Source organism: Coenobita brevimanus, chromosome 71, assembly GCF_032717465.1.
Source record: "Coenobita brevimanus isolate Jiangsu-jjx chromosome 71, ASM3271746v2, whole genome shotgun sequence".
Classification (NCBI taxonomy): domain Eukaryota; kingdom Metazoa; phylum Arthropoda; class Malacostraca; order Decapoda; family Coenobitidae; genus Coenobita; species Coenobita brevimanus.
Window position 1 is genome coordinate 51,900,812 of NC_137024.1, and position 15,310 is coordinate 51,916,121.

Below are 15,310 nucleotides of genomic sequence, written 5' to 3' on the forward strand. Positions count from 1 at the left end.
AACAAAAGAGAGTTAATTGCAATACATAAATATACCATAGCAGTTGTGACTACAGTTATTGGAAGAAAAAAGACTCACTGATAAAATAATTCCAAAATGTGTCGGGAATTAAGAAAAAATTACAGTATCATAGATTTAACCTGTATTTCTTTCCTTTTAAAATCTTCAGGAATATCAGCAGATAATTTTATAAGTATAATTTTAGTTTAAAAAATGAATGGGAAATTATATTAGGACAAATCTGGCAGCACTACCTATTAATTTACTTGATTATTGCTTTATCAAATCGGGAAGAATATCTCATTTCATTTTATCTTCTAAGGAGCAGCCTGTAAAACCGATGATTGTAGTAATTCTTTCATTTTGTTTGACCTGTCAGATTGTAGGGAATTCTTGATTTTATAAGAGAAAACTCAATACATTTTAGTTTTATTTGGCCTTATCTGACATTCATACTGTAGCTGCAGTAATGTGGGACAGCATGAAATAGAACTTTATATACCGTACTGATAATTTTTTGTGGTTTTTCAAATGTACAGGATTTTATTTTTATTTCTGTAAATTTGTGGCTCTATGAATTTGTGACATTTATGACATTTATTACATGATTTAAATCACTGTCTTGTCATAAATCATTTATGACATTTTTTTCCAACCCTGATTTCTGGCAGGAACATGAAAACTATGCTTTGAGAAAGAGAGAGAGTAATGCATATTGGGGCAGAAGAGACAGACTGTAGACAGGTTGTCGCCAGGCCTATTGCTCGCCAGGTGGGTTGCCAGCTCGCTCCGCAGGCTGCAATACCCGCTTACGGCACTACTTTTTCATCCATTATTTACCACCCTACTTGTGTTCTGTTATCTCCTATTGATCATACATTAGATTTTATGTTATTCTAAACAATTTTGACCCACAACTGCCTTTCCTGGGGTGATCATATCACAAGGAATGCATTGTGAATTGTGTACTTTTTGGTCAATTCTTTGCTGTTGCAACTTAGCAGATTGGCTCAAGATAGTGGGTGGGAATGAGAGCTGTCAGTTACCCTAATAACTCATATATTTTGTGGTGTGCTGATCCCTTTAGAACCTTTGTAGTGTGTTGTTGAAACTCTCACTCATAAGAGGTATGTCACAGCTTTGTGAGACACCTCCATATGAGGTATGTCCCAGTCCACACATAAGACGTATTAGTGTATATCAGGGAATTATTATAAAAAGTTAATTTGAAGCTAGAAGTAGCATGGTGATTTTGTAGCAAATTTCCATGTTCCTGTGGTACAGTACCAGAAATTAGGTACTTTTCCTCCCCTCCTTAAAAGTATCCATGAATTTAAGTTAATTATGATATCTATAATGCAGCTTCAAAATATCTTCCTCATCATTTTCATCAGGTGTGTCCCAGATTAGTTGCTGTATCACAGCAAATGCTGAACTTCAACTCTTCCATAATGCTGCCCATAATGTGGTGAAAGGGGTCAGTTTTAAACTTATATAAGTGTGGCATCCTCAGGTATGGTGATGCAGGATGGTGCGGCTGCGTGTAAGATGCCGCTGCATCACTGTGGCCATTGTCCTTCTCCATGTGAGTTGCATCACTCTCTTACCTTGCTGTCATCATTCTAACCCATTTTTTCATGTTAAGAGTTAGGAGATCTAGATGTAAAAAGTCTTTGATCTGTGTAGGAACCTCAAGATATAGTCTCCCCAGCACTCTATTGCCATAGGGGCTTTGACTAGAAGTATAAGTGCATTTGCCTGTAGTGTGGCAAGAAAAAAAAAAAAAAAAAAAATTGGTCCAATCCTCCTCCATTGTCACACATAATGACTTTTGCAGTCCTGCCCTATCCACCCTAAACTCAGAAAAAAGGAAAAAAAGATTTTTTATAAAGCGCTACCAACCAGTTAAGACAAAGGGGCACAAATTTCTCCTTATTTCCCTCTTATTGCTTTCATTACTACCCTTTGGATATGACAGAAAAAATGAAGACAAGAATGAGAGAAAGGGAGAGAAGTAACAGGAGGAAATGAGAGAAGAGAAAATATGGAAGAGAAGCAGAAGGATAGCAAGTGACAGGAAGATGAAGAGAGAAACCTGTACTGTACACAGGAAAAATCATCTGATAAATTACCAATATGCTGGGAATCGAACCAGGGGGCTCTCAGGTGAGAGCCAGGCAGCATACCACTACACCACGACCAGGTAAAAGTTAACTCACATTGTCACAATCTTGTAACCAACGTCCCCCCGCCCCCACTGTGGGCATCAAGAGGATGAGTTAACCCCCTGGCACTCGGGCAAGTAGATGCTTTTAATCTTCATTCTGACTTGCCGTAAGTGCTTGGGATAGATTAAAAGCATCTACTTTACGCCTGATTTATAGAGTTTGAATTTACTCACCAGAAAGTGCAAACCCCACCTTCCTAGACCCAATAGTTACTGAGCTATGGCCCATCAAAGTTGATAATGGTAACCCGTCGTGGCCTGGGTGAGAAAGAAAATACGCTGCTCGCACCTGCTTTCTTCCCAAAAATACATACAAAAATCACCAAAATCAATATTTTTTGGTGTGTATAGACATTATAAACCATTGTAAAGTGCTTAGAAAAATGGGCATGAATGAAGTACAGGTAATGATTCAAAACACTCGCCGTAAAGCGTAAAAAGTATGCAAATTATTTGAGGCCGGGGGGGGGGTAAAGATACTCCGTGCTAGGGGGTTGGGGTGGGGGTGGGGGTGGGGAGTGGTAAGGCCAGGAGTGGGTGTATGGGGATGGAGGAATGGGAGGAGACCACCACCAGACACAAAGGAAGGGCCCCAGTGGAATACAGGGACATGGAGGGAGGATAGGGAAGAAATGCCCTTCCCCTGGATGACTGGGAGGGAAGAACATGGGAGGGATCCACATCGGAGGGGTGGAGGTTGCATGAGGAGGATGTGGGGGGGATGGGGGGGGTGATGGTGGTAAGAACGGAGGGAGGTAGGATAGTAACAACGTAGTGGGGTAGAGGGACATGGTGAGAGGGAGGTGGGGGGGTACATCCCCCACCGCCTCGGTACAGGCCTGGATCCTACTTCCCGTGTGTCCAGCACTTAGCTCTGATTGGTCAGAAGCCATCTACGTCACAGCCGGGGTAGAGCCAGTTGCCACCAGTTTTTTGTGGAAGTTGCACGATTGACGTTCCTCCCCCATTTAAAAAATTGTGAAAAAACATCGATCGTCGAGCTTAGTACTTTAGGGGTTAACATCCTGTATTTCAAAAGTTTTTGAGTCTTTCCTCAACAAAAAATAAATTAAAGCCTCCTTCCTATCACAACCTTCTTTCTGATTGCCGTTATGGGTTCCACCAGGGACACACCACTGGTGAGCTTCTTACCTACCCCTACCTCTCAGACTCGTGGTCATCCTCCTTTTTGGACTTTGGGGAAAGCTTTGCCATTTTACTTGACATCACAAAGGCTTTTGATCAAGTCTGGCATAAATCTTTAATTTCCAAACTACCTTCTTACAGTTTCTCTCCTTCTATCTATGCCTTCATCTCTAGCTTCCTTGCTGGTTATTCTATAGTTGTTGTTGTAGATGGCCACTGTTCTTCTCCCAGAGCTGTCAATAGTGGTGTTCCTCAGGGCTCTGTCCTACAACCAACTTTCTTCCTTTTATTCAACAATGACCTTGAGAGCACTACATCTATCCCTATCCACTCGTGCACTGATGACTCCACCCTTCACCTTTCCATTAGCTTCCTGCAGCGTCCCTTTCAGCAGTTGCTTCAACAAGCAAAGGATGAGGCTATGGCACACCTAATGTCTGACCTAGCTCAGATCTCTGATTGGGATAAAAATATCCTTGTTGTTTTTTGTGCATTGAAAACTAAGTTGTTTCATCTAGCAGCCTGACCAAATCTTCCACAGGAGTACCCACTGATTTTTAATAATGTCCAGCTTAATCCTGTGTTGTGTTTAAACCTACATGGAGTTTCATTCTCTCGAGATTTATCTTAGAAAGAACATATTACCTCCTTTGTAAATATCTGCTTCCAAGCGGTTGGGTATGCCAAGCCAACTCCATTCCTTCTTTGCCCCTGCACGTTTGTTGACTTTATACGCGGGTTTTATTTGCCCGTGTGTAGAGTACAACTCTCATGTGTGGGGAGGCTCCCTACACACAGCTCTTCTCTGTAGGGTGGAGTCAAAGGTTTTTCATCTCATTAACTCTCCTCGTGTTACTGACTTCCTTCAACTTGTGTCTCTTTGCCGCATTGTTGCATCATTATCTCTTTTCTCTTGCCACTTCACTGGTCACTGCTTCTCTGATCTGTCTGCTTGCATACCTCTACCACTACGGTGGGCATATAGCACTCGTCTAGCAACAAACTCCCGTCTCTTTTCTGTTCAAGTCTCTAATGCAAGAGTTAACTGCTACTTCCAGTTCTTCATGTATGCAACAGGTCAGCTCTGGAACTGTCTCCCTCTGTCTGTTTTCCTACTGACTGCAATCTCCAGTATTTCAAATGCAGTGTGTCCAGGAATCTAAATGAATGCATCTTGAAAATAGCTTATTTTTTGTTTTTGCTTTTTCTTGGAGGGCAATTTGCAGGCCCCTGGCCTTTGATTCCTTCTTCCTTGCATTAAACACACACACACACACACACACACACACACACACACACACACACACACACACACACACACACATGCACGCACCCCCCCCAAACACACACACACATTTTAGGAGTAAAGGGAAAACGTATCATGGTAAGATCAGAATGGTAAAGAGAACTCAATAAGGCTAAAGAGATAGCATCAGTAGTTATGGACAGTAACAATGAAGCTCAGGAAGAGATTGAAAAAGTATTTAGGCTAGGAAAGTACCAGGAAGGAGGGGAGAGGCCACTTAATGTAAAGTTTAAGTCTCAGGTAATGGTAAATGAAATCATCAACAGAACATGGAAGTAATCGGACAAAGAGGGGTTCAAGAATGTTTGGATAAGGAGAGATGCTAATGAGGAAGAAAGAGCTTAAATAAAGGAGTTAGTAAAGGAAGCAAAGGAAAAAAACTAACAGAGAACGGAGGAAGAGAAGACAGTGTTCTATTGGAGAGTTATGGATCAGAAATTGAGGAAGTGGTACCGATGAAGAGAGGGAGAGAAGAGGGAATAAAAAACAACGAAAAAAAATTGAAAATGTCATGTACTGATGTTGGTGGTTTAATATTGGCTTGGTTAGAAATTATCACTTTCTTGAGGGTACATGAACCAGACACAGTACGTCCTTCAACTTTGCAAATTTTAACTTTGCGATTCACCAATTTTGTGAGGTAGTTTCAAAAGTCATGTATTTTTTAACATTTATGAACTTTGCGAGCAATCACATACTTGGCGAGGTCGAGTGGTGGGAGAGTCGTCTTCCCGCACTACTTTGCCACGCGAAGTAGTGACATCATGATTCAGTGGGCGTACTGTGCCTCCTAGTTTAGTGGTCTGTCACCCTGCCACGTTTGATTGCACCTGTTTCCAACCAAGGTCACTGATCCTCACAATTTCGTCGTGCTCCTTGCAATATCCCAACAGTCTAACCTTGCAGAGTGTTATCACAGCGCCAACGGGGAAGAAGGACAAGAAAATAAGTTTGGAGACCAAATTGAAAATGATTGAAAGCAAAAAAGCAGGTCAGGAGTTTGGTGTTGGTGAATCGACAGTGAAAATTATTTTAAAGAACAGTTAACAAATCAAGCAAGCAGCAAAGAACTATGGAGGTGCTCAATTTGATGGTAAAATGCAGGTGGCCAACAAAAAAGTGCTAATAAAAATGGAAAGGTATCTTGCTCACTACATACAAAGAAAGGAAAAGGAAGGGGTTGCATTAGATGGGCGCCATATAAGGGAGTAGGGAAAGATATTCTATCACACGTGCCTTAAGAAAGCCATAAATCCTCTAACAGAACCTTTCAAGGCATCGAGTGGGTGGCTATGCCAGTTCCTCAAAAGGAAGGGGTTTAAATACATCATCCTAAAATTAAGAGGTAGAGTCAAGAGAAAGAATGGGAAAAAGTGCTTACCTTGATGTCGACCAGTTTGCCTATAATTCATATATTTAATTGTTTCAATTGTGCAAATTTTGATTTTGCAACGGTTTTTGTCACCATATTCTCGCAAAATTGGAGGAAGGACTGTATTATGTGCTTTGTAGAGGCCAAATTAAGAGAGGATGTTGATATCCATATGGGAGATGGTAAATACAAACTGTGGAGAAGAGACAGAAAAGAAAAAATGGGAGGAGGATTGATGATAGCAGTGAAGAATAACATAAATGTGGATACTGTGGAACTGGGAGAAGGTAGGGCTAAAGTGATAAATATGAAATTGAAACTGGAGAGAATGGCAAGAGAGATATTGCAGTAGTATATTTTCCCCCTAAGACAAGGGCATGGAATGACAATGAATCGCAGTAGTATATTTTCCCCCTATGACAAGGGTGTGAAATGACGATGAATACCAGGAGATGTTGTCAGACATGGTTAGATATCTACAGAAAGTGATTGATAAAAGCAACAACATAATTCTGATGGGTGATTTTAATTGTAAGGTGGAGGAGGCGGTGGCTCAATCGGTAGAGAGGTGGCCTGCAGTCCTAACGGACCCGGGTTCAAATCCCGATGGGACAGGGAACAGTTTAAGGATTTGAATTTCATAAAAGTCAGACTTTACTGATCTACAGAAGACCCACCAACATGTCGTAAAAATACCCCCGCTAATACCAATACACCAGTCCTGTATGAGACAGCCTTAGCATGTATTCAATATGGACGGTGGGTGTTATCACTGAAGTGGTGACATGCAGAGGTGTATGGTATGAAGGAGGACTACTGGGCCTTGAGAGCAGGCTGTGATGCCTATGCCCAGAGTCGGACACATTAAAAAAAAAAAAAAAAAAAAAAAAAAAAAAAAAGGGACTAGGAGGAATGGGACTCAAGAGGCAGTGAAGATTTGTGGGGCACTGTATTGTTAAATATAGCAGTGAATAATGTAATGTAATGACCCAGTGGGTCAAAGAAGAGACAAGATTCAGAGGTGATGACACACCAGCAAGACTAGATTTACTGCTAACCAAAGAACCTGACGTAATTGAATCTTTGAAATATCTGTGGTCTATATGAAAAAGTGATCATGTCATCATTGAGTTCCAGTTGATAAAAGGGAACATGATGCCAAGAGATGAGGTTTATAGGCAGGGAAGATACAACTTTGATAAAGCAAACTTTACAGGATTGAGGAAATTTTTTGAAAATGCAGATTGGAGAAAAGTCAGAGAAACAAGAAAGATATAGGGGAAGTTGGAACAGGAAAAAGGATTGGTTTAACAGAAGTTGTATGACAGCAAAAAAAGAGAGGGACATGGCATGGAACAACTGGAGAAGAGAGGTAATACTGTAATAGAACAAAGGAAGAAGATAGAAGAACTAGAAATGAATATACAAGAATATGTAGAGAGGAAGAAAGGAACTTTGAAAAAGATATAATTGACAAATATAAGGAAGAACTCAAATTGTTTTATACATTTGTTAATGGCAAATTGAAACAAAAGGAAGGAATCACCAAACTGAAAGTAGGAGAGGTCAGTAAAGATGCGGCAATGCAAGCCGAAATAATGAACAAATGTTTCCAATAGGTTTTCACTAAAGAAAGGGATTTTGTGGAGGGGGAGGGAGTGATTAGAAATGTAGTGATGAAAGATATAAAAGTGGAAGTGCAGGAAGTGTATAAATTACTGGAAACTCAAGATGTAAAGATGGCCCCAGGACCAGACGGAATCTAATTGGTACAGAAGGAATGCAGAGAACAACTGGCGGATAAGATTCACGGTTTAATTATGTGTTCTCTGGAAGAAGGGAAAGTGCCTTGGGAATGGAAGAGGACTAATGTGGTACCAGTTTATAATGGAGGAAACAAGGAAGAACCCCTGAATTATAGACCAGTGTCCCTGACGAGCATGGTCGCAAAATTGTGCGAGAGAATCCTGAAAGACAGATGGATAAAATATGTGGAGGAGATGAACATTTGGCTGAAAATCAGTTTGGATTCAGAAGTGAAAGGTTGTGTGCTTCCAACTTGTTGAGCTTTTACTCAAGAGCAGTTGACGTGCTACAAGAGAGAGTCAGTTGGGTGGATTGTGTGTACAGTATTTAGATTTGGAGAAAGCCTCTGACAGGATACCACAGCGACTAATATAGAAATTGAAGCACATAGGAGGACTGAAGGTAAACCTCCTGGAGTGGATGAGAGACTTCTTGAGTGACAGGTAAATGAGGAGAGTAAGAAAGGACAGGATGTCTGGATGGAGGGAAGTAACAAGTGGAGTCCCACAGGGCTCGGTGTTAGCGCCAGTAATGTTCCTGATTTACGTAAACAGCATGTTAGATGGAATGAACAGTTTTGCTAGTCTGTTTGCTGATGATGCAAAGATCTTGAGGAGAGTGGAAGTTGAGGAAGACTGTAAAATGCTGCAGGAGGACCTGGATAGGGTTAATGATTGTAGTCAGATGTGAGAAATGAAATTCAGCATTAAAAAAATGTAATACAGTATATTGGAAGTGGGTAAAAATACAAAGAGGCCATCACTGAATTATTTGATGGGTAATGAACCAATCACAAAATGAGAGAAGAGAAAGATTTGGGAGTGATGGTCCAGGATAGTTTGTCACCTGAAAAACACTTTAACAAGATAGAGAGACATATAAGCTCTTAACTATCATAAGAGCAGCATTTCATTACATGGATGAGGAAATGATGAAAAAATTGATAGTGGCCATGATCCCCCCCAGGTTGGAATACGCAATAGTAGTGTGGTCCCCACACAAAAAGAAAGATATAAACAAGATCGAGAGAATACAAAGAACAGCAACCAAGATGGTTCCTAGCTCGGCAGATCTATTGTACTGAGAGCGGCTGGAAAAGCTGGATCTGCCTTCCCTGGAAGAGAAGAGAGAGAGGGGGACATGATTGCAGTGTTCAGGACCATGATGGGAGTAGATAAAATTTACAGAAAAGATCTGTTTTTATGGGATTGGAGAGTAACAAAAGGACACAATGAAACTGAGAAAGCCAAGTTGCTTGAAGGATATCAAGAAATATAGTTTTCCATATGCAGTAGATGCATAGACCTGTGGAATAGCCTGGACAAAGAGATCATCCAGTCTAAATACTTAAACGAGTTCAAAGCAGAATTTGACTTTTATCGAGAAACAGTGATGGGACCCCACGAGCATAGCTCACTTCCTGTATATCACAACCAGGTAAATACAACTAGGTAAATACAGACACACACCTACACACCTAGGCACCGATAGAGAGCAGACGCATGTCGACACCGTTCTATACCTGGCCAACTTTGCCAGCTTCATTACCTAAATAAGTATCTTTATATGAGTCAAGCTGTGTACAAGGTTGACTAAATGGTGTTCTAATATAAAAAAGGAAGAAGTTTTAAGTAAGATTTGGTCAAACAGAAAAGTAAACAAGCAGCGCAAGAATGTTCACAATCAGCTGATCATTGTTTAGTCTACAATCTGTCCCAGGGAATGTAAGTACTATATGCTCTTTTAGTACTGCAAAATGACCACATACTTTAGTAAAGCAAATCTGGAAAAGAAAAGGGATAAAGGTAGAAAGCAGGATGATGATTTCTACCAAGAACTGGTTGAAATGGAGACTCACAACAAACTGGTTGAACGAGTACACAGGTTAGAGATGGCTTTTCAAAATGAGATTGATGAAATTAAGAAACAGATGCACTTGCAAAAGGAAGAAATAGAAAAATTAGGAAAGGAAGTCAACAAGAAAGACACAACCATACATGAGCTAACAATTGAAGTGGGTACAGTTAGGAGGAAAATTAGTGAAATGGCAAGTACATTAGTCAACCACGAGAGTATTATGGAAGAGTTCAAAAATGATACAGAGACAATTAGGCAAGTAAGCAGTCTGATAGATCAGAGTAGTGATATTGAGGAGAATATAACACAGGTGAATGAAGCTGTGCAAAGCTACAAAAATGATGTGGAAACCACTTATGCTGAAATGGTGAAAGTAAAGAAAGACTTGGAAACAAGGGTGGAAGAAAAAAGTATTGAAAAGGAAGTAAAAAGAATAATCCAAAACAATCCTAAGTTAATCAGAGATTCAGTAATATTAACAAATCTATAGTAATCACTGATATAGAAGAGAAAGAAGTAAAAAACAAGATCTCAGGAGACAAAAAAGAGATGGCAAAGGTAATGGGCATATTGAAAGAAGTATCAGAGGAAATCTGTAGTAAAGACATTGAGGAACACAAAAGGTTAGGGAAATACAAGAAAAGCAAGTCAAGACCCCTAAAGGTAACCTTCCAGAGTGTAAACACCATGGAGGAGATACAGTACCCTCGCGTCCAACACGCGTTAGTCCAGCACGATTCAGGTCCAGCACGGAGAGCAAATAATTAGTATTATTTAATATGATTTAATTACTGCAACACGAGTGTGTTAGCATAACATACACAGAGCTCCGAGAAGTGTGCGAAATCCGCAGAGTTCAACTCTAGCACGATCACCTCCAGTCCAACACGGTCATACTGAACATTCCCATGATGATGATAGCCAATGAAAACTTCTGATCAAGTAGCCTTCCCCGCCTGCTATCGTGACGTGATCGTGATGCCGCCCAATTAAAAACGCTTCTGCTGTCACGTGATGTTTTGTTTAAATTTCTCCCGCCACAGCGCCACACAGTCACATAATTGCATTGGAAGGTGCTTTTTTCTTGCTGCATTTTCTGCCCTTGTTACTGCATTTTACCCTGCTCGTGATGCCTAGGAAGCCTTCTGAGAACCCCAAGAAGCGTTGGCACCTCCCTCAGGCCACCAAGCTAGAAAGCATCGAGAGGAAGAAGAAAGGGGAGAGGAAAGTTGACATTATCAAGGCCTACGACATGAATGAAGCCAACGTGAGTACCATAATAAAAAACCAAGACAAGATCCTGGCAGCCGAAGGCTATCACACGGCACTTCATACCAGGTTTGCCGAGGATACGATGGTAAATCGGAATGGTAATGTGGTAAAATTGCCGACGATACCACGGTCATTTGGAATTCATGTGGATGGATTCCTGCCGAGGATACGACGGGCAAAACAGTGTGACCAAAACCCAGGCGACCGACAGAGAATGTATCGTACTACAGCATTGAATATTTAGCCTGACACTGAATATATATTAATATTTTAGAATAAATATCAATCGTTTTGAAACCCTTCTCATCGGCGTGTGTACCAGTTTATAAACAAAGTTTCATTGCCAGACGCCATGTATCCCAAACGGGGTGGCCAACGGCTTAGAGTTAATTATTTTACAGGGAGGGGCACTAACCCTCCACCAACCCCACTTGACACGTAGGGATGCCAACAGCGTCTGGTGTTCCCAGGTGGTCACCCATCCAAGTACTAACCAGACCCAACGTTGCTTAACTTCGCTGATCGGACGGGAAGCGGTGTACTCAACGTGGTATGGCCGTTGGCTCGGCGTGTGTACCAGTTTATAAACAAAGTTGCTTCTCCTTATTCTCTACCGAGTCAGCGACAGCGATCACTTTCCACAGTCACGAGACGGGGCTTTGGCAACAGTGTGAGAAGCATGCCGTTTGCCGAGGATTACAGAGTGCTAGGACAGGCAGAAGCAGGACCCTCCATGGCTGTGGACGAAGATAGTGATTCTGAGTGTGATTTCGAAGGATTTATGAGGAAGGTTGAGGAGGAGCAACAGCCATTACCCGCTAGTGATGCCAGCAGCCATCCTCCGGGGACCCAGTAGGACTACGTACAGCCTTGGATACCACCTTCCATTCCCAGCAAGCCCACCAACACTATCCTAAAAGGTTAGTTATCATTCATAGCACAGTACCATTTATTATAATTACAATAGTACCAATATATGTGTAGGTATATGGTAGGTATTTAGGGTGACTTTTCCTAGGGTTGCTGACATAATTCATTTTTCCCCATAAGCTCTGTTGTTAGTCCAACACGTTTTTGGTCCAACACGTGACCCATGCATGACAATATTACCGTGTTAGACACGAGGGTACTGTACTAAAAAATGCAAAGAATCTTATGGAAAAAGAGGAGTTCAAAAATGTATGGATAAAAAGATGCCTAACACAAGAGGAACTAGAATTACTGAAAGAGAAGAGGGAGGAAGCAAAAACAAAAAATGAGGGAAGATCAGAGGAGGAGAAGAATACATTTTTTTACAAAGTAATTGGATTGCAGGTACGAAAGTGATACATAAACAGGAGGGAATAAAAAGGAGAAAAGTAGTAGAACCAAATTATGACAAGTATATAAACAAGATGATTAAGTTGATGTACTCAAATGTGGATGGAATGGTATCTAAATTATTAGAGATGAATGATTATGTCAGAGAAAATGAACCACATATAATATCCCTAACTGAAACAAAATTAACACCAAGGATATCGAACGACATCCTAAACTTAGAGGAATATAATATATGGAGAAGAGATAGGAACTTAAAAAAAAGGAGGAGGAATTGTAATATTAACTAAGAAAAATCTAAAAGTCAAAGAAATAGATTTAGATATACCCTCACAAGTAGAACTGATTGCAGTAGAGATAAATACATCTGAAGGGAAAGTAATTGTAGCCAATTTGTACATGCCACCCAGATCAAACACATGGGAAAGAGACGAATATGAGGACCTGGCGGAGAATACAATTCAGAGTTTAAGAGCATTACTACATAAAATGGAAGAGAAATCGAAAAGAATTATACTAACTGGAGATTTTAATACAAATATAAATTGGAATACTCTAGATATAGTAAGCCAAGAAAGCTGTTGGGACCAAAAGCTCCTGGATCTTGTGCAAGAGTTTTTCCTAATGCAACATGTAAGGGAAAGCACCAGAAAAAGAGGACTCAATGTGCCCTCAATCCTAGATGTCATATTTACTAGGCAAGAAAACGATATTGACAATTTAATATATCACCCTCCATTCGGCAAGAGTGACCATGCAGTACTAAATTGCAATTTCAGGATTGCATATGACATAGATAACAGCAATGAAAGTTACAAAATGAGCCTAAACTGTAAAAAGGAAAGTATCATGACCTAAAGAAGTACTTCTTAGAAATTGCTTGGGAAAAGGAACTTAGAGGACAAGATTTAAATGCCGTACAGTAGAAGTCCGATTTTTCGGCATCTATGGGACCAGGCAAGTGCCAAAAAATCAAAATTGCCGAATTATCAAAAACCCTACCCACTCAGTACCTTATATGTTTCGGTGAACACTATCATCACTACTCATATAATTACAAATGTGTTTGGAGAGAGTACTGTATACTGTTTGATACTGTACAATACTGTAATGAATACAGTACTATACATGAATATGAAAAAAAAAGAAATTAGTGAACATTCATTCATTGCCAGACGCCATGTATCCCAAACGGGGTGGCCAACGGCTTAGAGTTAATTGTTTTACAGGGAGGGGCACTAATCCTCCACCAACCCCACTTGACACGTAGGGATGCCAACAGCATCTGGTGTTCCTAGGCGGTTACCCATCCAAGTACTAACCAGTGAACATACTGTATATAAATGTAATGGTATAGTAGGCCTACAAGTTCACATGCACTTACCTAAACTTATAGTAGGTTCCTTATTTACATATGTACAATAGAAGAGGTTGATTGGAGTCTGCTACTGCTGGAAGAAGTCCCCAGCAGTAGAGGGGACGAAAAAATCGGAAAATCTGCCGAATGATCAGAGATTTTCGTAAATGGGACTATTTCTCAAAACTGCCGAAATGTCAGATTTGCCGGGGAATTGGGTGCCGAAGAATTGGACTTTTACTGTATATGAAAAATTCTGTGAACTTTATGAAATAGGAGTTCAGAAGTACATCCCACAGCACAAAGAAGCAGAAAATAAAATAAAGAAATGGTTCAATATAGAATGTAAAAAATCAAAAGAAAAAAGAGATTTGTTGTGGAATAGATACAGAAGACACAATAGTGAAAGAGCATATAATAATTACAAACAGGCAAGAAACGACTATACAAGAATAAGGAGGGAAGCCCAAAAATAGTTTGAGGAGGATATCATAAATAAAAGTAGTGATCAACCAAAGCTATTTTACAGCTACATCAGAAGCAAAACCAAAGTAAAAGATAAAATACAATCCATTACGGACGATGGAATCACCTATACACAAGAGAAGGATATTTGTGAAGCACTAACCAAGAATTTCCAATCAGTTTTTACAGAGGAAAAAAAATTTTGAGAGGGACTGTGGAACATGCATGCCCACACATACTACCAGATATACAAACATCAGAAAAAGAAATACAGGAGGAGTTAAGTAAATTAGACAAAGAAAAAGCAAATGATCCTGATGAAATTTCATGTTGGGTGCTATGTGAATGTGCAAAAGAGTTAAGTAAACTATTATTTTTAATTTTCAAGAAATCCTTGAGTCAGGGTAAATTACCTGATATTTGGAAGAAAGCAAACATTGTTCTCTTATTCAAGAAAGGGAATAGACAAAATCCACTTAATTACCGACCAGTATCACTAACCAGTGTTGTAAGCAAGGTATTAGAAAAGCTTATAAGAAAAGCATGGGTAAATCACCTAGAAGAACACATCAGAGAAATTACCAATATGCCGGGAATCGAACCCGGGACTCTCAGGTGAGAGCCAGGCAGCATACCACTACACCACGACCAGGTAAAAGTTAACTCACGTTGTCACAATCTTGTAACCAACGTCCCTCCGCCCCCACTGTGGGCATGAAGAGGATGAGTTAACCCCTTGGCACTCGGGCAAGTAGATGCTTTTAATCTATCCCAAACACTTACGGCAAGTCAGAATGAAGAGAGAACCATCTACTTGCCCGAGTGCCAGGGGGTTAACTCATCCTCTTGATGCCCACAGTGGGGGCGGAGGGACGTTGGTTACAAGATTGTGACAACGTGAGTTAACTTTTACCTGGTCGTGGTGTAGTGGTATGCTGCCTGGCTCTCACCTGAGAGTCCTGGGTTCGATTCCCAGCATATTGGTAATTTCTCTGATGATTTTTCCTGTATAAAAAATACAGGTTCTCTCTTCATTCTGACTTGCCGTAAGTGTTTGGGATAGATTAAAAGCATCTACTTGCCCGAGTGCCAGGGGGTTAACTCATCCTCTTCATGCCCACAGTGGGGGCGGAGGGACGTTGGTTACAAGATTGTGACAACGTGAGTTAACTTTTACCTGGT

General features: G+C 40.5%; 1 non-coding gene across 1 annotated transcript; it reads right to left on the bottom strand.

Annotated features, from left to right (window-relative positions):
• Window positions 1–11,431: 11,431 nt before the first annotated feature.
• Window positions 11,432–11,550, bottom strand: LOC145406937 (5S ribosomal RNA). Its single transcript, XR_013898618.1, has one exon. It is a non-coding gene; the product is annotated as a 5S ribosomal RNA (ribosomal RNA).
• Between the last annotated feature and the right edge of the window lie 3,760 nt (window positions 11,551–15,310).